This window comes from Ruditapes philippinarum, unplaced genomic scaffold, assembly GCF_026571515.1.
Source record: "Ruditapes philippinarum isolate M1 unplaced genomic scaffold, ASM2657151v2 ctg8915_1_1_1_1, whole genome shotgun sequence".
Taxonomy (NCBI): Eukaryota; Metazoa; Mollusca; class Bivalvia; order Venerida; family Veneridae; genus Ruditapes; species Ruditapes philippinarum.
Genome location: NW_026858928.1, coordinates 12,436 through 38,810, shown reverse-complemented (window position 1 = coordinate 38,810; position 26,375 = coordinate 12,436). Strand labels below are relative to the sequence as shown.

At 32.4% G+C, this 26,375-nt stretch overlaps 1 protein-coding gene across 6 annotated transcripts in view; it reads left to right on the top strand.

Annotated features, from left to right (window-relative positions):
* Window positions 1-477: 477 nt before the first annotated feature.
* Window positions 478-26,375, top strand: part of LOC132754698 (uncharacterized) — a 37,077-nt gene continuing 11,179 nt past the window's right edge. The window contains exon 1 of one of the 6 annotated variants that reach the window (XR_009629117.1): window positions 478-770. The gene's annotated coding sequence lies outside the window, so the exon portion shown is untranslated. Of the gene's footprint in view, window positions 771-23,738; window positions 24,958-26,375 lie in introns of those variants that run through there. The other 5 variants (XM_060745363.1, XM_060745359.1, XM_060745362.1 and 2 more) reach the window with 5 other exon arrangements.

Here is a 26,375-nt window from a genome sequence, read left to right as displayed (position 1 = left end):
TGTCTTTGTAATCAGAGAAGCAAAATCATTTTTATGTTTTCAATATCCAAATAAAACTGAGTTAAAACATATCGTGACATAAAAGGTAACTATAAACAATGTAAAACAACAACTATTGGGGTGGCGATCAATACACTTACTTCCATCAACCGAGACAAAGAACTCTCGATAAGAAGAAAAAAATAATTTGATAAAACAGTTTTACAAACAAGTGAGTTTAAGAGATCATCATGGGCCCTGAAAAGGAAGTTTTCAGTTCTTTTTTTTATATTTGATAAAATCATGAAAAGCAAACAAAGGAAAACATACAAAAAAGCCTACATAACAAGGAACAATTAAATAATTACAAAACTTGCAACTTACCAGTAACTTGAGTAGTATAGGCGCCTCTTTAGCCCCAAGACTGCGCAAAAGTTTACTGTTGAGGATAAATTTACTTGAGGATAGTCGCTACAAACGTTATCATGCGCAATCTGTAAAAAAGCTGCCTACTGTGCGCACCTCGCCTGATAATGCGTTGTACATCAAAAGAAAAACCAAGGCTGTCTTGTTCACCATCACACTGTTTGATTGTGATTGTTTATAAACCTGTAAAATCATGCAATGTTAATATATGTTTAGAATGTTTGATTGGCTAAGATCAATTGTTAGTGACGTCATTCAGATGACTGCGCTGACAAAGCGACATAATTATTTATGTTCCTTGAAAAGAAACAGGATTCATAAATTGCGATATTTGGAGGAAGGATATCTAAGTGAAAACGTAAATGGTAAATATTATGCTTAAATGGATTACAAATAGAAAATTAATTATTATGTCTGTATATAACATTAACTGTGTTAAGTTTTATATTCTTGAATTTTTTATCATATAGAATATTCAAATTTTGAAAAATTAAAAATAAAATCATTACTTAAGTTATCAGTGCAATTTAAGTGTGTTTGCCATTTATATTTATCATTAAAATAAATATAGGAAATTCAAGTTTCTCCTTTAAATACAGCATTTTTTCATTGAGTTTGAAAATAAATATTTCACGAGTGGCAGTAGCCACGAGTGAAATATGATTATTTTCATACAACAAGATTTTAATTAATTGTTTTAATAGAAAAAAAAATATTTTCTGTTTTCTGTATACTTTTTTTTATTAACCTTATGAATCGGAAAAATTCCTTTTCAATTTTTGTATTGGCTGAATTAAGAGGAAAATAGTCCGACAAGACACCAGTGAAAATACGGAAAATATGTTCCACTGCAGCGGAAAATATTTTTTACAGTGAAAATACAGAAAAAAAGAAATACGCCTTTTATTCCATCAATATTTCTCAGTATTTCATTTATAAGTATATTATAAATATCATTTATTGTCCGTAACAATTCAAGATTTCTAGCTTTTTTAACAATGCTGCATATGTTATTTAAATATCTAATAAAAAAAGAAAAGACTCTGTTTATCTAACTCCTAATCTGTTTGAACAAAAATTGAGCTGAATTTTCCACATAAAGCCGGCAACAAAAAAAAGTCACCAAATTCAAAACTACAAAAATTAAATTCGGTTCAACCGGCCTAGGTTTATATGTGCAATATAATTGTATACAGAGCGTTAGGGGATTTATTTAACATTAAATGATTATAAAATTTTTCATAACAATGACCAGTATTAGGACTTTAAATTTCGGATAGTCTTTAAGGAAAAGCTATGGCATATATTCAGCAAATTTAAACTGATGCAATTTATGTATTATCTATACAAATAGACGAAAGATAATGTTAATATTATGAACAATTATAAAGAAAAGCTAAATCGCTTGACAAAGACATTAACAGCTATAAACAGCGCCCTCGTCACAATATTTTACGATTCCTCGTGACAACAATACAAAAGTGAGTGAAAATCTTAGAAAACTACCTATTTCTCAATAAGAAAAGATACTATGGATTGAATTATAACTATCAATACAAATATTATTTTTTACTGAATAACTAACTGATAGAGGATACTTGCAGCTTTGATCCATTGTAAGCAACATGTATTTTGTTTTATCGAAACAAAATTGTGTAGGTGTGTTCTGGAACTATATTAAGTCTGTGACAAAACATTGGTTTTTAGATATTGCTTAATATGTGCATTATTAGAAATACTTAGTAATTCAATTCATATACTCATAAGCTAGGTCGGCACATGTACATGCATTTACTTCTCACGCTTTCCTTCTTTAAGACTGAATAAAAACACTTAAAATTACATTTCACCAGTATTTATGCTATAAATTCACAAACTCATATATATGCATTAAAAACCTAAGTGTTTTGTTCAAGTTAACATCTATTTGAATTTTCATTAGGTTAAACGTTTAATACTATGCAGTTAATGTGTAATACGGTATTTTCTATTCTGTTCATTTTGTGATAAAAAGTATAGTTTTATCTTTATGATACATGACATTCTTTTATGGATGACTAAAGTCAATTTACAGATAATATTATGAAAAAAAATTAAAATACAACTTTTGACTATTGACAAATAATCTATGTGACTTTCTGTTATGGTTGAATAAAGTCAATTTATATAACCATACCTTCTTTTATTGTTATAAAAACACAACGACGAAGTTTGCTTTTTATATACAGCAATAATCATCATTCAATATGAAACATGTTTTTTCTTATTATTATTATTTTATTTTATTTTTTGTGTGCAGCTCATATCTTTATAAAAACATGTTTATTTCCGGTGTACATTAATATATGATCAAAATGTATAATTATGATACAATTCATAGCCAAAATTTGCATTTTAAATAGTCATAAAATTCTTAAGATAACGGCATTGAACAATTTTAATGGCAGCAAAAAAAAAAATTTTTCCTTATTTAAAGGGCTAGAAATTGCTTTGAAACACAATTTCTGTACTAAAAGATAATATTACATAAAACAATTATTGCTTGCAAGAAAGCACTCGCCTTGATTTTTTTCTGTACAATTTTATTTACCAGAGAAAATATATTTTACAGAAAAGTATATAAAGCGAAGTAAATTTATTTTAGTTTAATATAATATACAAATTTACAAAAAAAGAAGAAAAAAAACAACAACTACAAAAACGGAGATTTTTTTTCTAGGGAAAGATCATAAAAAGAAAGACAAAATGTCTTAATTGAATTATTTTATTACTTTTTGTAAGGTATAGGAACTTTAAACATAGCAAAACTTTTAGAATTTTTTTTTGTTTTTTTGTTGTTTTTTTTGTTGTTTTTTTACACAATAATTTTTCTAATTTTTTTTTATTTAAAGCAATAGGAGAAACGTGGTTAGTTAGTTTTCTTAATCAAGTATACAAGAGGCAGACATGATTTTCGGTTTCATTCATGAAAGTTTGAAAAATTTGACTCAGTTTCACTATTTACCATTTTTATTATTATTATTATTTTCATTATTATTATTATTATTATTATTATTAATATTATTATTATTATTTTCATTATTATTATTATTAGTATTATCTATTATTATTATTATTATTATTATTATTATTATTATTATTACAATAGAACTTCTATAAGTCGAACTTCGATAAGTCGATTTTATCGAAGTAAAATGAAAGTCCCGATTTCCACCCTATATATTCCTTATAAAAACCTATATATGAGTCGCAAGTCCCTTCAACTTCGACTTACTCAAGTTCTACTGTATTATTTATTTTAATGTTTATAATTACCTCATTACTTATACATGTTTTTTTATTACTCAGTAGCAACATAAATGATGTGATAGAAATCTTAGAGAAAAGAATTAAAAATTGTTCAGTTGGACAGATACACGTCTACTTTTGTAGGAAAAACATTTAATTTATGTAATGGTTTAAAATTGTTCACTAATTTAGGGAACAAATGTAAAGCGGCCGAATAGCTCTGTCGGTAAAGCAGTAAAACGATATTATTAGGGTCCCGCTTCAAGTCCCGGCCAGGCAACAAGTTCCATTTTACGCTGTAATATTTAAAAGCCGTGTCAATGATCCTTTTTTGAAATGTGTATTTTCATCTTGACAACACTTGAACATGAATTGCCCCATATTTGATTGTATTTCATGACTTTAAATGACATTACTGCGTCATATAATACAAGCATGAACAAGAAGGAATTCATCTTGAAACGAATTGAAATATTCTTAACTAATATCTAAGCATGTTTACTTTGCGTATAGTGGTCGAAGGGTTAGAGTCGATGACTTCTAATCCAGTTACCTCTCTGGCGTGAGTTCGATCCACGGGAGATGCTTTGGTAGTTTAGCACGGAGGAAGGTAGTCTAGTACTGGTGTAACTCTCCAGGAACGATGGTTAGGAAACTACCCGCCTATATGACTAAAATACTGTCGGGAAAAGGCATAAAATGTAAAAATATTGGAAACAGCCATTTATATAAGCCATTTAAGCTGTCAAGAAACTGTTACGAATTTATGATATAGCAATTTGAGAAGAAATAAATAATAAATTGACAGTGGTGTTGGTAGTTTACCCTCCGGAACACAACAGTAAGCCACATTGAATTCATCAGAGCATAATTCAGGCAACACATCGTTCTTGGCAAGGCTGTGAAGCAGTTAACCGGTGCTAGTAATGTGTTGTCTTCGCGTTCGCAAGGAACTGATAACTTCTTTACATGCACAGAAATCAAAACAAAATAACGTACACTTGAATATATGTTGTGGGTTTATACCGCGAATCCATTTAAATTCCATTTGGAAAAAGCTCAAGTATTCATGCAGGTGTACATAAAAATATAAAAATCATGCATAAAGAGAGTACTCGCCGTTGTTGCACGTTTTATTTATGCGTAACTGGGAGTGGCTTTTAAATACATGATTGCAATGGCCGCCCTGGTAATTTCGTGATCAAAACAAAACTGTCAAATAACACCGTGCTCGCACACGAAAAGCATGGCGAAAATAGTTAATCTTAAGCAAGAATAATTCTAATGCACCTATGTCGAGCAGTAACATCTGCAGAAATTCCTCGCCTCGATCTTAAGATGTGACTGAGGGCTTCAGCATATTAATGCATGGAAACAGGTTTATTATGAGACGGAGAGACGAAATGTAGAGCGCAACGATCAAGACGCTCCCTCCCTTCAACTGTCCTCATGAGAAATCGGCACGGAGATTAAAGGCCAAAGGCTGTCAATGCCCTCTATGTGTCATCCATATCTAACACTGGTCAAATGTTACGGCCGCAGTACAAGTCCGATATTTACAGTAGACGTCGCGGGACATTAAGGACGACTAAAAGCACGTAAGGGTTAAAGTGCATGTGGTACATTTGCATTTGGTCAAAAAGATCATTTCATTGACTTATAAAACTTGGTAAGCGCAATTGACAGACACGTGTGCGGTATGCTCGTTGCAACCTTGGCGATTAAAAGTAAAATACAGGTGCAATTCTCGCGGAAAGAGTAAAGTTTAAAATAAGTGTAAAAATTGTCAGAAACTGGAAAAAGTTTTTTAAAAGTACTAGTGGGGATGTTTTTAATTATTTTTTTCCTTCTTAGAATTTTCCTTAGCAAATCAACAAATATATCGGACCATTGGTCGTCCATATAGCGTCTAAAACATGAAATATCAAAACTGTAAGCAAGGTTTGCTTAACGCCATTATATGTATTCCTTTCACATGTCGTCATTATTTCTTGAATAAAGTACATACTGCTGTGAAGATGTCATGGAATAAACAGAAAATGATGTTTTTTATGGTTTGTAAAGTTCAGATCGACAGTCCAAACTATTTTTAGGGAAAACAGTATATAGATATAATCGGGGTACTTTAAACTTTTGAAGATGCGTTATAAAAATTCTCTAAATGCTGAAAGCGGAAAGTCCCGAGTACAACAAAACTTTGTTTTTCATATATTTTTTTCTAGTACTTATGTTCCGGGAGATTTGTTATCATCCGAGTTAAAATATCTGCATGTTATTCTTTTTCTTTTTTACTGGCCTTTTTTTTATTTCGTTTTTTTTAAACTTTTTTTTGGGGGGTGGGGGGAACACGCCGACTTGTGGACAAACCGCTTTGGTTTCGTATGATCCCGTCAGAGACTTTAGATTTTTTAACCTTACACAGAAGTCCGTCCATGCCTAAACCTGAGGTCATCCACTGCTAGTATACCTGGAAAAGTCGCAGTATGACCTTTACAGTGTTTAGTGCGAGGTTAAATCAAACTTTAAGAAACGCGATTTCACATGATGTAGTTGTTTTAAAGGATTACAAATCTTGCTCGTACAGGTATGGGTGTTTTATTTGTCAAATAAACGTTTGTTCCGGTTTTGCTATCTTATCGTTATATAAAAAACGGATATCAATTCATCATTAAAAAAACAAGCATACCGCATGCAAAATGCATGCTTTTATTTGCACGAAGTTTAAGTATCCATACAAAAATGACGTCACACAAGTTTCATTAAGAACATGCTTTGACCGTTATGTTATCGGTTTTGTTTGTCGTCTGCAATCTTTATCAGGTTTTTCGCTTATCAGACCAGACTGCATTTTGGCTTTATGCAAATTAAGTATTTAAAATCGCTCTAGTGTTGCCGATAGGTCCAACTTAGTTATATGATAAGAGATATCATTAAGGGATTTCATCCATCTATGCTTTGTATAACATTTAACTTCCATACCAAAGGACCATATGATTTTAAAACAATGTGTCTGCACCTTAGCCAAATAGTCCTTGGACTGAAGCCTTCAAGCGCTACGACAATTTTTCCTGTAACAACATAGATATTATATATTTGTCTATTCTTTTTTTCACAAGTTGAGCAAAATAAACTTATATCCATGTCCACCAAACTTACTCGTATATTATTAGTTATAAAGATCGTTGGAAGGTTATATGGCCCTATATAAACGGCTTTTTGTAAATATAACCCGAGCCGTTAGGCGAGGGTTATATTGCAAACAGCCGTTTATATACGACCATATAACCTGTCAACGATCTTTATAACGAATTTATAATACAGCTAGCATCATTTTTAGAGACAAAAAGTTAGATTTCTTCATGAATCGGTAGCAGCCGTGTATATAAACGTCACGATTATCCAATGAAAAATGACGTTACAAACGTGCAGTATTATAAGAAATGGTTATTTCGGAAACTGGAGTTGAAGATTCTTTGTTGCCCTTGTTCTAACTTATTCATTTACTAGTGTTGCTCTTTGAAGCAGCATGCCTCCAGATTCATGCTAAATTTCATGAAAAAAAATGTATCAAAAAATAAAACAATGTTAAGTGAACAAAGAAAGTGTTGTACACATTGCCAATGGCACTTCAAATCTACGAAATTTACCATGAAATAGATTAGAATATGCATATATATCAATTACAACATTGGTCACGAAGAAGAAATATATATGATGAAAATACTGCAAAATCAGTCATTATTTGCATAAAACTTTTTAAAAATGTTTCTTGCATTGTGAATATTTTACATATTTTTTAAAATGCTAATACATTTTTCTCAGAAATAGTTTAGCTTATCTGAAGACATGCAGCTTTCAACGTCAAACTGTGTCATGTAATTAAAAACACTTGACGATGTAATTTTTCTTTCTTTTTTTTTCTTTTTAATATTAAACTCACATTTTCAGCTGATATTTGGTTCCTTTTATTTGACCTTTTTGCAGTTGAATTGTACCAGTATTCCTACTTGATTCTGTATGATCACCTAAAAGGTGTTTTGCCTGCGTCTTGAAATTTGTCTTCTGTTACATGCAGACTTAAGAACCTCTGATCCCCTTTATTATTCCATTTTATTTAGTATAGCCCATTGTTTTAAAATTGAGTGTACAGACTTTTTTATCCCCCGCCTAAAAATTTCGGCGGAGGATATAGAAATAGTCTCCGTCCGTCCGACCTTCCGTCCGTCCTTCCGTCCGTCCGTCCTTCCGTCCTTCCGTCCGACATTTTTGTCCGGAGCATATCTCTAAAAGTATTTGAGTTATTAACTTGACACTTCATAGGTGGATAGACCTCATTGAGGAGGAGTGCAGTGCACAAGAATGATAACTCTACCTTGCATGATTTTTGAGTTATTGCCCTTTGTTATTTTTTAAAATTGATTTTTGTCCAGAGCATAACTCCAAAAGCCTATGAGATATTAACTTGAAACTTCATAGGTGCATAGATCTCACTCAGGTGGTATGCAGTGCACAAGAATGATAACTCTACCTTTCATAATTTTTGAGTTATTGCCCTTTGTTATTTTTCATACCTAATTTTTCACCTGAGTGGAGCATAACTCAAAAAGTGTTTGAGATATCAACATGAAATGTTATAGGTGGATAGATCTTATTGAGGAGGAATGTTGTGCGCAAGAATGATAACTCTTCCCTATACAATTTTTGAGTTATTGCCCCTTTTTTCATGCTATTTTGTCCAGAGCTTATCTCAAAAAGTATTTGAGGTATCAACTTGAAACTTCAAAGGTGGATGGATCTAATTGAGGAGGAGTGCAGTGCTTAAGAATGATAACTCTACCCTGCATTATTTTTGAGTTATTGCCCTTTGTTATTTTTCAAAATTAATTTTTGTCCAGAGCATAACTCAAAAAGCCTTTGAGATATCAAAATGAAACTTCATAGGTGCATAGATCTCACTCAGGAGGTGTGCACTGCACAAGAATGATAACTCTACCTTTTATATTTTTTGAGTTATTGCCCTTTGTTCTTTTTCATACTTAATTTTTCAATTCAATTTTTTTCTCAAAAAGTATTTGAGGTATCAACTTGAAACTTCATAGGTGGATAGATTTTACTGAGGAGGGATGCAGCACACAAGAATGATAACATACCCTGCATTATTTTTCAGTAATTGCCCTTTGTTATTTTCAGCCATCAGTATTCACATAGGTTTCAAATCTGTAATCACTATAGCCATCAGTTTTCATTACCAAAAGACCTCTTAAAATGGAATTATTCCGCTCTTCTACATATACATTCTTCCAATGAGCAAACACACTCGGCGGGGGATGGCCATGTTGACATGGCTCTTGTTTACTTGGAGACCATTCGCTGTTTTTCATTGAATGACTTCAACGTATTGAAGGTTCCATTGTAACATTCTTCTGGACATTTCTGCGTATGTTTCTAAATTCAAACGTTTCCTATTTCAATATTTTGAATGTTGAATTCTGTCAAGTTGGTGCTACATTTCATTATAACTAAAGGTTTAACTAAAATCAAGCGATAGCGAGGTCCACTTCAGTATGGTAAAAACATTCAAGATCCAAGTGATATTTTACATGTTAATTGCATTTTAAGACTGATTTTGCAGTATTTTATCAAAATATTTCCTACTGCGTTACTAAGGCAGTAAGGGCTGTGTTTACATATGTTGATCACCTTTTGTTAGTCTCCCAATATTTTACTTTTAAATACTTTTCCAAACTCTTAAATTTCAATTTGATGCAATGTAACAAAGGCAATGTTTGTTTAATTTGACGAACTTTTTTACCGTATTCGATCAAATATTTTTACATGGGAAAATGCAATTATTTATCTGTTTTCTTTAATTTAAATTTGACTTTGAGTTCAACATTTATGTAATACATACTTGTTTCAAATAAACCGTAACGCAGGAGTGTAATAAAGCCATTTAATAAAATCAATTTTCAATTTTCAATTTATTTACAAAATGCACAAGCCCCACAATAGTTGGAAACATCAGCAGTATACATACATAAACATATACAAATACATAATGGAAAACGGCTGTATTACATTCTTAGGATAATAGTAATATATAGTTACAATTTGGTGAGAAGAAATATATTAAGTTAACATATTTAGTATGATAAATGGATCAAATAGAATGTTTACACATTTCATAATAACCTGAACAAAGCGAAACGAAAGCGTATCGGAAAAAAACCCGAAAGATATCCAGGTTATATACAGGTTCTAACAATTTAACATTCATTTCAGTATCAATTGTTTATAAGAAAACAGAAAGTTTCATATTTGAATCTTAGATTTGCATGTATGAGAAAAATAAAATGTGCACAACGTACTTATAGCATACAGATCGTAATTTAAAACTTATTGATATAATGTGAAATTATATATATTATACATATAGCCGAAAAGACATAGTATTTCAAATATCTTAAGATATTCTACTTTTCAAATTTCAACAAAGGTGATTGATTACATGTTGCATAATTTCAACATTTTTATGAAAGAGAGAGACTTATATTAAGTACGTATAACAAAGAAACAAATTTTCTTTTAAATAATTCAAATGTCAAAAAAATAAATATATTTATATGCTTAACTCGATATTACATTAGTGTAAAAACACTTTGACGTGACGTCATTTGCACTATATATATAAACATAGAGTTGTTAGCTTTATACTATAGGCGCGTCAATGAAAAATGACTCCTTTACACAATTTACAGTTCTTATTTTATATATTTGATAAATGAAATATTATATCTGTGTAGATTCAATACTATTTTTATTGAACTCGTTGAATAAAACAATATTTTGCTCGCCAGAGGCTCGCATAATATGATTTTATTCAACTCGTTCAATAAAATTAGTGTTGAAACTACACTCATTCAATATCCTCTCTATATATTTTTAAACAAAGCAAATGTCCGATGTAATCATTTGTCTTTCAAAATATGAATAGTCTAGTTTACAATCAAGAATGCAACTTTCAGGAGCGAGATAGACAAACTGATTGGCTAGCCATACAAAACCGTAGGTGACAACATTTCCTTTATTTTAGAGTTTTTGAAAGCTGTGTTATTGTAATTCTTTCTTACTATAACACTGTAGGATCAGATGACAGAACAGATCAAAACAGAACAGAAAATTTATTTTAGATTGAAGCATTACAGCTTATTATCATCAACAATTAAGCACATACATATACAATAATTACAAATAAATATGTAACTACATGTAGCATACAAAAATCATGGATTGAATTATATACATCATTACTGTTAGATATAAATGAATATAGTTTGTTTTAATTTGTTGCACATGAGAGAGTACATGTATGTATACTGATATTTAATTTTGAGTATTCGTGTTAGAATCCCTTAATTGAAAAGCCTTCACAATAAAAATGGAAAGTCTATGCAGAATGTATTTATTCTCGCTTTTTAACAAACTTATGAATTTAAAAATACTTGGTCTTTTTGAATATATTTATGATAAATATGTTTTCCTTAAACTTTTATAAGCGTCACATACAAGCACAAAATGGTATTCATCTTCTTAGTCATTTCTTTGACACATTAAACATTCTCTGTCCTCCCTACTTATATTTCTATGTCTCCCTTTTTCTATATTTAACTAATGAGATGAACGTCTTAGTTTTGTGAGGGCATGTCTATTCTTTTGATTGTCTAAAATTGATAAATATGGAGACAATTCAAAGCGTTCTTTTATTTCCTTGAATAGCATTAGTGCACTCGAATTTCGCACGCTTTCTCCCCATTATGAAATGTATATATCCTTTAAACGGATTTTAACTAATTCTAAGAAATAAGGAACGTTGATGATCAAGTCTCGAAATAACCAGACGTCAGGGTAGCCAGATTCTTGTAGCAGTATTTTAACGTTTGTCAACCAGTTTGTTTTGCCATTTTCACTCTCTTTAAACATTTCAATACAAAGATATAGTATTTGGTCTGTGTTAAAACTATTCATAAGTTTAAACCAGTACTTCAAAATCCGGTTTCTCAATACAGAGCTAAATTATTTGTTGTCATTTTAACCTTCAGTGTTTTTTTAAGAAACTTTCGAAGAACTCTTTCGATTTTATCAGCAGACAAAAAGCCCTAGAGCTCGGAGGTATAATTCAGAATGGGTGTGACATATGCATCAAATAAGGCGAATGATATATGTATTGGTATGATAAGGTCTTTTGTAAGTTTATTTAAAGAGAACATGGATTTTAATGATTTTCCGGCAATCGTGTCAATTCCTTTCCGAAATGAGCCACCTGATGACAATACGAAACCTGAATAATAGAAACTTTCTACTACTTCAATTCCGTTTCTCTTGGAAGTCCATCTATTATTTCTGCCTATTTGCCTACCTTTCCGGAACACAACTATTTTAGTCTTTTCAATATTAACTGTTAAACACCATCGATCACAGTAATGTACTAGCTGATTAAAATGTAATTGTTATCACTAAGAAGTACACAGTCGTTGGTAGATTGATAATTGCTCAAGAGTTATTCCCGTGAAAATTGTTTGTTGTATGTCCTTTTCAAGGTCATTAACGAACAGGCAGAACAAAATCGGTGAAGTTATTTCCCCTGAAATAGGCCTTTATCACACTGGAAAATCAAAGAACAGAATGCGCTGAATTTGTTTGGGTTTCAGAATGTCAAAAAGGTGGAGGTTGGGTTATTTTAAACCAATTTGTTTGTAAAGTGTCACCAAATTCTGTTTCCAGTGTTATTACTATAGTAAACTTGCTATAAGACTAATTGCAACACTGATATTCAATTCAATGTTTATTTGGCTTAAACAATTAAAAAAACAAAACAAACAAAAACAAAAAAAACATCAGTAGTTGCCTGAACTGGTATTTGAACTCGGACCTCTCGCTTCTATAGCGAGCGTGTAAACCTCTCGACCACGGGGTGTTATAAGATTTGAAGAATGCCATATTATCCTTAATTAGAGTTTGTAACCCTTAATAATTTCGATATATTTTGTTCACGGTAAACATGTTGTTTAACACTGAAGTAAATAATCATGGAGCTGAATATAAGCAAGTATATCTATAATTATAAATCTTCGACCAATTGGGAACTATTTTTTAGTTACGAAAATTAATGCGCCTGTCATTTGACAATCTTTACGCAGTGATCTCCCATTCATTATTCGGCGTTAATGTACATATGAAGGGAAGTAACCGCTACGAGGAGTTTGGACTACTTTCGGTATTTGCAAATAAGTACATCAGGGTCTGAAATTTCGCTACCATTATGTGTTTGGTCTGACGACCAAAACAAATAAAAATCAGATAAGGTTTTCATATGTCTAACACAAGACTTAACTTCAGAGTACATTGACCTAAGCAATTACAGAACTTTACCATATACCCCTTCGCGTATAAGCTTGTACCATAGTCCCTCTCTGAATATGAGATCAAAGCATTTTTGTAGTCTACGAATGCCCCGTACACTCTAGCAGGTTAACTAAGATGTTGTTCTATAAGACGGTGTAATATAAATTTTGCGTCTGTTGTAGTGTGGCCTGACATAAAACCAAATTGGGCGTCTGTGAGCTTGTTGTACTTTTTTGTCCATGACTTTATGCGAGCGTTCAAGATTCCGGTGAAGATTTTCCCAAAACAACTTATTTATGTTATTCCACGATATGGGTTTAGTTCATTTGACGGTTGTTACTTAAGGATAGGGACGATAACACCTTGCGACCTTTGCTTCGGGAAATGTCCTGTATTTAGAAAATTGTTGAATAATATTGTTAGGGGCTCAGACAGTATCTCAACTCCTTCAATGAAATATTCATTTAATAAATGTCAAGTCCCGTGGCTTTATTTCTTTAGCACTACGTATTTCCGTGTCTAATATAGGGACGTCTAATATATATTGGTTCGGTTTGATTAACTTGTGCATCGAAATTGATTAAATAAGACTCCACCTCTTCATTTAAGCTACATTCATTAACTTGGCTCAAGTCACGAAAATGATCGTAGAAATCTAAAATGTTTATGTTTTCGTTATTTACACTTGTATTTCTCTTAAACTTCCTCCAGAATTATCTCGGTTCCTTCTTCCTCAATGCATGCATCTCTTTGCCTCTATTTACTTTATAGTTCATTTTAGTTTGTCGCAGACAGAATTTATAGTCCTTTCTGCACGTTTCATATATTAAAAATTGTAATCACATTTATCACATTCGAATTGTTGAACTGATTGTTTAAATACACTCTTTTTTCTTCGCATTCAGCGTTAAACCATTCTTTATTTTAACTTTTATCATTGTCCAAGAAAGTTGATTTTCTATCATGTTTTATACTTTTCTTGAAATATTTATTTGCTATTTCTGTAATGTAATCAGATAGTAACGAAACAGATATATCTACACTGTTATTTTGCATGGCGTTCGCCGTTAATATATCCTTTAATGTATCTATATTGTTTGTCAAGTCATTAAGAAAACTCAATTTATCAGTATCATTCCACTTAAAATAGTCTCTAGTTGGAAGATTGTTTACTGAATTACACGTTCCAATTAAAATATAAAACGATAGGGGTGTGGTTCGAAAACTCGTTACATTGGTGTACTTTAAATCCTTTAATTATGTCAGAATTGCTATAAGACGTCACTACATAGTCAATTAAGCTTTTGCCATTGTATGTAAAACACGTAAAAACACCTTTATCATTAACACAAGACCTGCCATTTAAGATACACATGTTTGTTGATTTACATACATGTATATCAAGCAGGTAATCACCAAATCGATTACTGGTATAATCCATTGATAACTGTCTAGACGGTATGTCATTTAAAACGTCATTAAAATCAAGGTCCGTTACACGCTCTTTTTGGATATAATCACTCTTATGACCCACTCTGCAGTTTAAATCCCCTATCCACATTGTTGGACCTAACTGTGAAAATTGACCAATATCGTCTTCTATCAAGTCAAATAAAGCCTCGCCATATAGTGACTGAATCTGCGATCCTTCTGGTGGAATGTATGTTACCGCTATGTACCAGTCTTGGTCAATTTTAAAGAAGTCATTGTCTAACTGTATCCATATAACACAATCATGTCTAATTTTCATACATTTAACGCCATTTCGTATAGCATCTTTAATATAAATGATAATGTCGCCACTGGATATTTTAGCACGGCGATGCTGTACCTTCCGGTAACAGTGTATTGGGTTACTTTATCTTTTAAAGTCAATTTTCATTTCCGATTTGTCCATGTCTCATAAAACAAGGCCGTCGTCGATGGTCCGGCCAATTTTGGCCAAATATGAGTAAAAAAAAAACTAGAACTGTGTCCAAAGGACACGGATGCCCCCACTGACAACATATATATGGTATATAGCGAAAAAAATCAACAAAGGGCCATAGTTCTGTTAAATTTGGTCGCAGCAAAAATACCTTCCTTTACTTCCATCTACACATTAAGGTTGTTCATCCCTGGAAGTTTAAGCAAAATCTGCCACCCAGTTTAAGAGAAGTTGCGTTCACAAAATTTCTATATGGTATATAGTGAAAAAATCAACAAAGGGCCATAATTTTGTTAAATTTGGTCGCAGCAAAAATTCCTTCCTTTACTGCCATCTACACATTAAGGTTGCTCATCCCTGGAAGTTTAAGCAAAATCTGCCATCCGGTTTAAGAGGAGTTGCGTTCACAAAAGTCCTATATATTATATAGTGAAAAAATCAACACAGGGCCATAATTCTGTTAAATTTGGTCGCAGCGAACATTTCTTCCTTTACTACCATCTACACATTAAGGTTGTTCATCCCTGGAAGTTTAAGCAAAATCTGCCATCCGGTTTAAGAAGAGTTGCGTTCACAAGATTCGGGACGTACGGACGGACAGACGTACGTACGGTAGGACAGACGGAAGGACAAGTGCAACGCTATATGTCCCCCACTTTGTGGGCTCATAAAAAAACACGCATCGCTGATTAGCAATTTGACACTTAATTGGCCCCTAATGCAATGCGCGGTAATATACAAACATGACGCGAAGAAACAACTGGACACTGCTAATTGACCAGGTATATTTAGGGGTCTTACCAAGTCTAGTGTGAAGTTATCTTAATTTGCATTAATTGACATCGACGTGGCTTCGGACAGGACAGTTCACCGTATATATATCGTCGCTTGAAAAATGTTTTGTTCTAAGTGCCAATTCGTTGTTTTTGAGAAAAAGCATGTAAAGATTTAGTATTGCATAACTTTTTTATTTATTGTCGGATTTTGAAAATTTAAAAACTATTAAACGTGATGTCGAGAGAACATCTCAATATCGTAAAAAGATATGTGGATTTTAACATTTCCTTGCTTAAAAACCTAAAAAAAACATTTGGAGATAGAACAGTCCTTGTAACTTTTTTTAAAAAATTGTTAAAATCAGAGTGATCAATGTGACATAGAACATTATGTTTTTTAAGTTTAATTGATTTATATCATATAAAACAGTATAGTTTATCTTTAAAAGGCTGCCAAAAATGCTCTCGGCTAATTATCCCTTGATTAGTTGACTTTGACACTCCACTATTTCTTAGACCATATGTATCTAACTTCATGAACTATGACATTCGAAATCTTATTAAAATCCTTAAACCCATTACATTATTAAATGACATTTAAACAAATAGATCCAATTTAAATAAATAAAGATAAAATACCCACATAAATTTTGTAGACATTTTATCTATTTTTATAACTTTTGCCATATTCAAAGTGATTCAATGTCTGGCAAAAGCAAGACTAGTTATAGCCGCAAACGGGAATCGAAAACTTTTAAATCTTCTAGAATGCTGGAAAAATCTTTCAAGATTTTTTTAATGAAAATTCAAAAGATGGTCAAATTCAAATTCCTTCCAAAAGTATGAAATAGTAGTAATTATTTTGGTATGCGTTTAACACGTTCTTTTTGTATTGGTAAGAAGTTCTTCTAATTGAAGGTATGTAAAAAAATGTTTCTATAACTTAAATAGGCAATGAAAACATATCTGCTAGAAAAGACCTTAAAGGTGGAACAGGCATGACTTATATTTGAAAAATGTCATATTTAAAGATTGTTCCCTAGCACAAAAACATTACAAACATAATGTTATATAAATATTCATTTAGAAATTCAAAGTCAAATTACAAGACAAACAAAATATACGTATAAGAATATTTTTCTTCCTTCTGTCTTTGGTATAAAATGTGTTTACTTTAAAGCAATCTATTAGTTATACAACATTAACGCATTCGAAAACATATATTATATGTAAACGTATAAATTTTCTTAAAGGCCTTTTTTGCCCCAGAAATGCTTTTATCTTAATCTCTCAAAAGCCTGTGTTCTATTATAGTTTCCAAAATATTCCTTATTGGTCAGTAACCTAAATCATCTTATGCTTTTGTTTCATATTGGCAATGAGTACAGTCAATTTTTTGAACTCATATGTGGCTGTTATAAAGATAAATTATTGGTTTCTGAGAAAAAATGTGCCTTTAGTTTAAGAAACTTTAGAACATATAACACATTTCCTTTTTTACGAATTTGTCTGATGAAATTGTATGATCACAGTTGTTTCTATCCGAAAATACACATTCGAAATTACTTTCAAATCATGATCAGTTTTGCTTGTTGTTTAATCACATGCAGAAAATTTACAGGACTTAATACTAAAATGTCAATGATTAAAGGGAATAAATGAATACACAATATCATTCAATACTTATATTTAGTATTAATATATGAAATAAACAACAAACCATTTAACTCAAAATGTTCCGTACAACATGGCGGGTGTTCTGCTATCACGTGATTTTATGCTACGTTTTGATACGATAATTTTGGATTTAGAACAGTATGTTGCATATATCCCATAGGTCACGTGACATTTATCGATGATTTGATTAGTCCAGTAAGATAGAACAGTCTATTTATCAAGACCTATTAAATTTGTGGAGATAGAACAGGATGGTTTCGTTGTAATTTATTGATAAAGCTCGGAAGCATTAATATAACATGCTAAGGAGATAGAACAGTCCATTACGGACAAAATTGTGTATTTAACTTGTTTTTGGAAAAATTGGAGATAGAACATTACAGTTTTCAAGCGACGATATGTTTATTCAAAATATAACATCATAATTCTTTCCATTTTACTTCTGTTCACATACAAGTATGTTAATATGAATAGTTTAAAATAGTAAAATATCATGATGTGTGACACAATTCCATCGGAACCAAATCAACCAAAACAGTGCATGAGATTTGCAATATGCATTATGAATATCTTAAACTGGTATGCCTGAATTCTCCGAGAACTTGATAACCTTTTATTGATTTTATACGCAACCGTGTTCCGGCCTAAGAAGCAATCGATCTTGCCATGACCAGTGTTAAAGAAAGATTTGACCGACCGGGATATCGCGTACTTCAGAACGTGGAGGATTTACTTATTAAGGCCGCACAACCTTTGAAGACCGAGTATACTAGAGAACTTGGTTTTGTTTGTGATTTCTATGTTAACCGAGACATCATAGAGGGTGCAGATTCAGCTGCTACGTTCACATTTTGACAAATCGGAAAATAGTACTTTTACTCTACCTGACGTTTTGAAATTTGTGTCAAAACAGTTGGTGATAGAACGAGCACTGATCTTGCCATGGCAAGTGTTAAAGAGAGATTTGACCGACCGGGATATCGCGCACTTCAGAACATGGAGGATTTACTTATTAAGGCCGCACAACATTTGAAGACCGAGTACACTAGAGAACTTGGTTTTGTATATGATTTCTATGGTAACGATATTAACCGAGACATCATAGAGGTGCAGCTTCAGCTGCTACGTTCACATTTTGACAAATCGGAAAATAGTACTTTTACTTTTTGTGTCAGAATAGTTGGTGCTAGAACGAGCACTGTTCTCTGAGGTCGTTGTGTTGTTAAAGATTTTGTTAGTAATGCCTGCTACTAATGCTACCAGTGAAAGGACATTCTCGGCGCTCAGAAGAATAAAAAACAGATAATATCCATCGTAGGTGCTGATCGAGTTTATAAAATCAGTACAAGATCGTTTTGCTTTTGTAAGTCGTTCAATGTTCCACGATAGTAGTTTAATACTGCTCTCATATAATCCCTATACTTGCCCATGTGTTTGTGATTGTGAGATATATTCTATATCATCAATGAAAAACTTGTCGTATTTGAAGTATGCCTTCTTTTTGTTGTTCTTTGCATCTTTGCAAGCTTTCATAAGCGATTTCCTTTGTTCCGCAACGTCCTTTGGAAAATGTTAGCTGACACCTACATCTGTGTATTTTTAGATTCGGACAAACTCACGATCTTTAAATGTGTCGCATTTTACCAGTACTGGTCTAGTTTTGCAACTGAGGAATTTTCCAAGACGTATAGCATCTACTTTCATCTTGTTTTCTATTATATTCAATATTGAGTCTTTGCACATTTTCGGTGATTCTTCCGCGGAATCTGATACTTAAAATACAACAGATTGTTCTTTAACTAATCACACTTTCGTTTAGTCACCAGTTCATTACATGTATTATTTCACATTCTAATTGCTGCAGTCTCTTTGCCATTTCTGTAACACAAGTTTGTTTGCTACTGATATCATCCATATTTGCCGAGTCGAATTCTCTGTTTTTATAGAGGTCCGTTAGCCTTCTTTCAAATGTTATGATATTTGGATCAATGTCATGTAGCCTCCCAATTATTGTATTAACGGATGACTGAATATTGTCTAACTGTGTTAATCTGCTGTCTACTTTATCTAACCTTTGAAGTATAAGGGTTAATGGATCAACGCTCACCTGGCTTTGTTGTGAAATCGGTGGACAGGAAATTTGTCCTTGATTTTGAATCATGATCCTTGAAGATCGTTCAGCACGACATTATTGTTGTGTATACATTTTACATGGTATTTTTAGTTTCTTGTAATTGGCCTTTTTCAATTTGGGTGGTTCCAGTATTCCTACTTGAATACTGTTTAATCGCCCTTAGGATATGTTGCCTGCTTTTTAAATTTGTCTTTTGACGTCTTATCTGTGATATGCAGACTTCATAACCTCAGATCCCCTTTCAAAATTCCATTTTATTTAGTTCCGCCCATTGTTTTCTCGTTTAGGGCACACGCATTCTTTTACTTGGGGACCATACGCCGCTTTTCATGGAATGACACTACTGTGTCACATTGAAGATTCCATGAAAACCGCCGTATGAACACATCTGCGGATGGTTTTAAATTCAAAATTTCACAATTTTAGTGTTTTAAATGTTGAATTCTGCTTAAGCCGGTGATAGGGGGCGTGGACGGTAACTTGCACTTTCCAGTACCGGCCATGGACAGGCTTAATCAAACCGAGCCTGCACAATTTTCAATTTTGTCGTGTTGGGCTGTCTTGAGAGATTCTGTATTTCTCTATTTTTTGGGTAGCTTGGCCCATATTGTTAACTCCAAAATTTTCATAAGAAAATATTCCAGGCATAATAACACTGACTTGCACTTTGGCCACTTATTGCAAAAGCGTTTGCATGTTGTGGTGAGATTTCCGGAGATAATTCCGACGTGTTTTTATTAGCCGACATGGTTTGCCCTTTTTGTTGTGCACCCTCTTTGTTCTCTGGTGAACTTTTACTTTTCTTGCGTTTACCCATAAACACTTGTTTTTATTCAAATATTGTCACTAAGTACTTATAATAATATAGCCAGCGACTTAAACATGCACAATAAAATCTTTTAATGTCCCAATTTGCACTAGAAATATCCACAATTCGATCGAAATTTTCCTAATTCATTTTTTCCGCCATTCACGCGCATGCGCACTTAAAACATGACTTAACCGTTTGGTACCTTATGTATCAATTTATGACTGTTCAAGTGGAGGTTAGGAATTTGAGAATAAGGCATTGACAATTGGTACCAACCAAATTACACTGTGGCCTATCGCGTGGTTTGTTACGCCTTGTCTTTTGCTAAGGGGCGTGAGGGATGTTGCTCTTTTTATAATCCCTCATGTTCAGACCCAATCAAACCGAGTCTGCAATTTTCATATAATTTCGTTGTGATAAATGCTTCCGAGGCATCATCCTTTGTTACAACAAGATAAAAAAGCGGCAACTTCGAGAGTTTTAACATTTTAGTTGCATCAGAAAACTTCCGTGAAAAGCTACTAGGTGCAAGCTCTTATACCAATATGTTTTCCTTGTTGTATCATTATTGTAGTTTTCCTGGAAAACGGGACAAACCACAATGCTTTTGCAAATTCGGAACTGCCTCGGCTATTATCTATAATAACCTCGGAAACAATACGGATTGAAAGTAGTTCTACCACGTGGTTTCAGATGTAAACAGAAACAGAGATAATGTAAAACGAATGTATATATTTGACATCCAAAGGAAAAGAAATATCTGTTTCGGGACACTTATGATTGAAAATATGTCTGAGATTTGAATATGCCCACTGATGTACAATTTTAAACAAATTCGACTAAATGTCAACAGGTTGGTTTTTTGTACTTTCTACAACCATAATTATAAATCTAGAAATATTGTATTGTTTGCTTTTGTATCTATGAATTCACTTATTTTAGATGGACTTTTACTACATATATTGGAAATAAACTTGTCTACAACTTCCAGCATTAAATTACTATTTGTTAACATGTTTAGTTTCTTAGCGTAGTTTAGACCAAAATACCGTATCCGTTCTGTGTATTCATACTATTGTGTTCGAGGTCCTTATCCGAAGACTGACGGAAAGGGCCGAGTAGTTGCGATTGTGCTTTTGCATCCAGATAAAATTTCAAAAAAGAGCACCGTTTCAAGTTTTGACTTGGTGTGTTAATTCTTATAATACAAAAAACACGATTTTTCTGTAAACAGAGAAATTACAAGTGCACTTGTCTATTAGATAATGGAAACTTTTGGTAAGGAGTAATGTTGATATGTCTAGTGAATTGACACTTAGTGCCAAATTTCCAAACTTATCAAGGAAAAAGATCTTACAGGGACCAAGTAGGGGTCTTTTTACAGGAATGCATCTGATGAAAGGCATGTTACTTATCCCCAAAAGTGCCTCTTTTGTGTACCAGCGATAGCAAGAATGTGATCCCTCGGACGAATTTATTTTGTATTCTGCACCTTCATAAATATCAAGTTGGATTTCATTGGGTGAGAATCAATATTAAAGGTCAGTCTTTATTTTCAGAAGCATGAAATGCAAACAGTTATTTTCTTAAATGTATGTCATATAACATTGAATAATGTTGAACTAATGGTTTACAACTTGACTAAAATATTTTGAAAGATTTGGAAGCGTGTGTTTCTTGTTGTTGTTGTTGTTTGTTGTTTATTTTTGTGTTACCACACTGAACTTCAAAATGAGTCATTTAAGGCCCCTGTGCCCAATACAAGAGAACGGTTATACATTAAAGTACCCTCAAGGCGCATGATGCCTGAAAAATCCATATATTTTTAAGTTTTCAGAAATGTCAAACATGTGTTTAATTATTACCTGTTAAAGAATTTAGAGCATCTTAGAAGTTTAACAACTTAAGAAAGCAGCCCTGAATGTGCAGTTATTCGTCATAAAAGGTAGCAAAATGTAAACAAAGTAGTATTTTGTCTTCCATATAAATACTTATTCACTAAATTATAGCAATTGTATACAGAGCAAAATAAGCAAAAGAAAGTTCATCTATTTAGCAAATTAATTTATTGGAAATTGTAACATGATACCAAAAACAAAAAAAAAGGTTTTGTGTAATAAATATCATAGCGTTCCTGAAGCATAATGGGCATTTAAATTAAACTTATTAAACTGTATTAACAATTTGTTAGAAATGAGTATGACTAATTGTTTAAGTAAATTTATCACATGCCCGTGCCGATTTTGCGACTCCGTAAAAACGGTATTGCACAGCCGTGCATATATTTTGACGTGACGTCTTTTCGTTATGCAAGCATAGTGTAAAGATGCGCTAAATGTTAGCGTTACAGTATTGGCTCGCTTAATATAACTTTATTCAACTCATTCAATAAAGTCAGTATTGAACTTATACTCATTCAATATCCTCTATATAATGTATAATTATACATTGTGTATAACGTTTATTGTATGTATTTAATTAATACGATATTTAAATATTGTTTTCATCCCAGAGCGAAACAATGGTTAATGCTACTCTATGCATATCATTACGTTTTGTAAAATAAAATCAGATAATGTATACAGTTATTCATACGGTGTTCCGTTCGGACAAAAAAGTATCGTGAATTTTTGTTTTACCATAGCCAGCAATGCACGATGCTTCGACTGTAAATCGCGACGAACGATGCAAAAAAATACGATGAGATGATGGAAAAATCGCGGTAAAATATGGTACGATGGTGAAAACACGATGTAATATCGCATCTCTATCATCGTAACTATGAGAGTCCTTTTACTATCGCGAAACACTGATCATGGTTATCAAAAAACGATGCCACGACGATGTAAACGCGATTCTACGATGGCACGAGGATACAATTTCGAATGTACGATGGTGAAAATGCGATGATACGATTGTATGATGATTAAGGGGCGATGGAAAGTTGATATAAACGCGTCATTATATCGCGTTTTCACTATCTTACCATCACATCATCGCGATTTAATCATCGTGTCATCATATTGTCATCATTGTACTATCGTATTTCCATCGTCGTATCATCGCGTATTCACAGTCGAAGCATCATGCATCGCGTGCAAGAGTTAAGTAAAAAGTCTCGATTGTCCGAACAGAACGCTGTACATTTTCGATTAAACTTTCTAGCCAGAAAGAGAAGGACGTTTTAATGCGAGCAAGCTAGATCCTATCAGACGAGCATCTGACTTAATAGACAAGTATCACATCAATTAAATCACTTTCTCAGGAAAGGAAATCTCTATTTGGTAACTTTTAAGTGAATACTTCCGGTAAATTACGCCAAGTTGAATTTAGCTATAAGTATAGTATTTGATAAAACAGCCGCGCGTTGAATGCATATTTTCTTGTTTACTTAATTAAAATGGTAATGTGATTTATTTAATTCATTGATAAGAAATGTGTTTCACTATATCAGATACGTAATTATTGTGAATTGTTGTTTTATCAGTCGACAAACAACAACAGTCTTTATTTCAAGGTCATATATGTGCTGGTAAAAGAGCATACTTTAAAGTCGTGTAGTTTTAAATGATTGGTTTATTGTGGTTCCATTCACGAGTATAGACGCATGTATGAACGGGATTTCATATCAGGATTACAAATCTGTGACACTCACACGCATAATGTGTTTATCTAAACTATTCTGGAATGTTCCATGACAAATAAAGATGACGCATGCGCAGTGTTCATTTTAAATTCACTGGAAAATACATCACAAAAGTTATGGCCAGTGAGCGTAAGTAGCGCATGCGCAAAAACAATCGTCAACTCTTGAAAAATGTTTGGTCCTTGCGAATGTGAAATGTTTAATTCATTCAGGAGTTGTGACGAAGGCATAGAAATGAAAACATTACAAAAGATGTTAACGTAAAACTGTTTATCTTCACAGGAACGTCTAATATGTGGCCTATACCGTTAATGCATGCTCAGTAATAATCTTAACTTCGCCGGAACACTGAGAAAGTAATTCACGTGAAGTGTATTTTATTCTTGTCTAGAAAGCTAAATTTATCATATGAGTTTCATAATTTTTATTCAAATAGTGAAACATAGACAAGTTTATTGCTTTTGCATTTGGTTAAATGTTTACATTATGCTTTCTGGAGCACTAATGACAACGACGCATGCGCAGCGTTAATATTTAGCACTTTGGAACGCCAGACAAAACAAGAGCGGTCATTTACCTTTTCCTATTCTGCAACAATAATTAGAAGAAACAATTAAACAAATGCCCTTCTGTATCAATAAAGATGCACTGACAAAGACATGCCAATAACGTTACAAACACCACGTTTTGTATTTTGTTCCGTTGCCAACAACTTCGTTTCATTCTCTTTGCACTTAAAAGTGCATATGTACAATGCATGTGTCTACTGCCTATGGACATAACATATCTATTTATCTATATGCATGTATTCCGGCAAGACAGTGTTCTTTATCTGTAGAGGGATGTTAAAGGACTTTAATCAATTTATCAAAATGGACGTTACATATTGAGGTTGGTATATTGTATGTATATTTTTCTTATATTTCTGGACTTTAGAGGGATTCCACTAAGGCTTTTTGACATTGCGGGACTAGAAATAATTTATGGAGATTAATGTTCCATTTGATGTAGGTTTATACCAATATCATATTTGTGCAAAATTTCAGATCATTCACTCACTCTGTTTTTTAAGAATATTCATTCTAATAGTAAAAATGGCCTGCAACTGCATAGCGTTTACAAGTATATTTCTGAATTACATTTTTTCATATACATATTTCAAGAAATTCAAATATGTTTTTTTGTTGTTGTTTGTTTGTTTTTTTTTTTTGTTTTTTTTTTGTTTTGTTTTGTTTTTTTTTTGTTTTTTTTTTTTTTTTTTTTTTTTTTTTTGTCATTTAACATAAAGGCCTCTTGGTGGGTATTGTATTCTATTAAAATACTAATGGCGTATTTCCCTTATATAATTTATTAACGGAAGTGAAAACTTCAATTGATGCAATCTATTTTAGTCCTTCTTGTAAATTGTTCCTCCATTAAACAGTAATATATAAATTTACATACATAGGTCAATTAATTTGTTCTTTATTTTTAATTTATACAAGTGATTAATATATTATAATGGGAGAGAAAAAAACTTATGAAAAACGCTCTTTTTCTATTGATCAGTATGTTTGATTAGGTCTTTCTGTTGCTTTTTTGTAAATATTAAAGAATATATGACAAGAAATTCAACCGTCAACTCCGATGCCAATGTCAATTAGCCAGTGCTATGGTGTATGTGGGATGTTGTAATTTTCCATTATGTCTCTTGAACAAACTCCATCAAACCAAGTCTGCAATTTTAATTTAATTTAATTTCGTATAACATAAAAAGATGCTACTTCTATCCCAACTTTACCCGTAATAATGCCATAATACGAAAAGCATTACAGTTCCGTGTTGCTGTACTGAGATAGATAAGATTCCATTTTGGGTTTTTATTTGTTTATCTTTTTATTTTAAATTTTTTTTTATTTTTTTTTATTGAAATTGCCCAGTTTGTGAACGGAAAGTGAATACCTCGAATAGTTTAATTTAAACTAAAAACTGATAATTGAATTCATCGAAAATAAATGTCCAAACTTTAACTTTCAACCTTAAGAATAATTACAAAAGTACAGTAAAGCTGGAACGTCGCGATATGACCTATACTGTGTCGATGTGACGTAAAACCCAAAAACAAACAAACAAACAAACAAAAAGTTTATAATTCATTTTAAATTACCATTTTTCTACCTTGTGACAAAATAATTAATTCCCCGGGTAATTTTCCGGAATCATCGCTATTTATGCAAAGTCTCATTCTAAACTATACTACGTTATAATATTATGTTACAGTTATAAAACATTTGAGCCGCGTCATGACAAAACCAACATAGTGTGTTTGC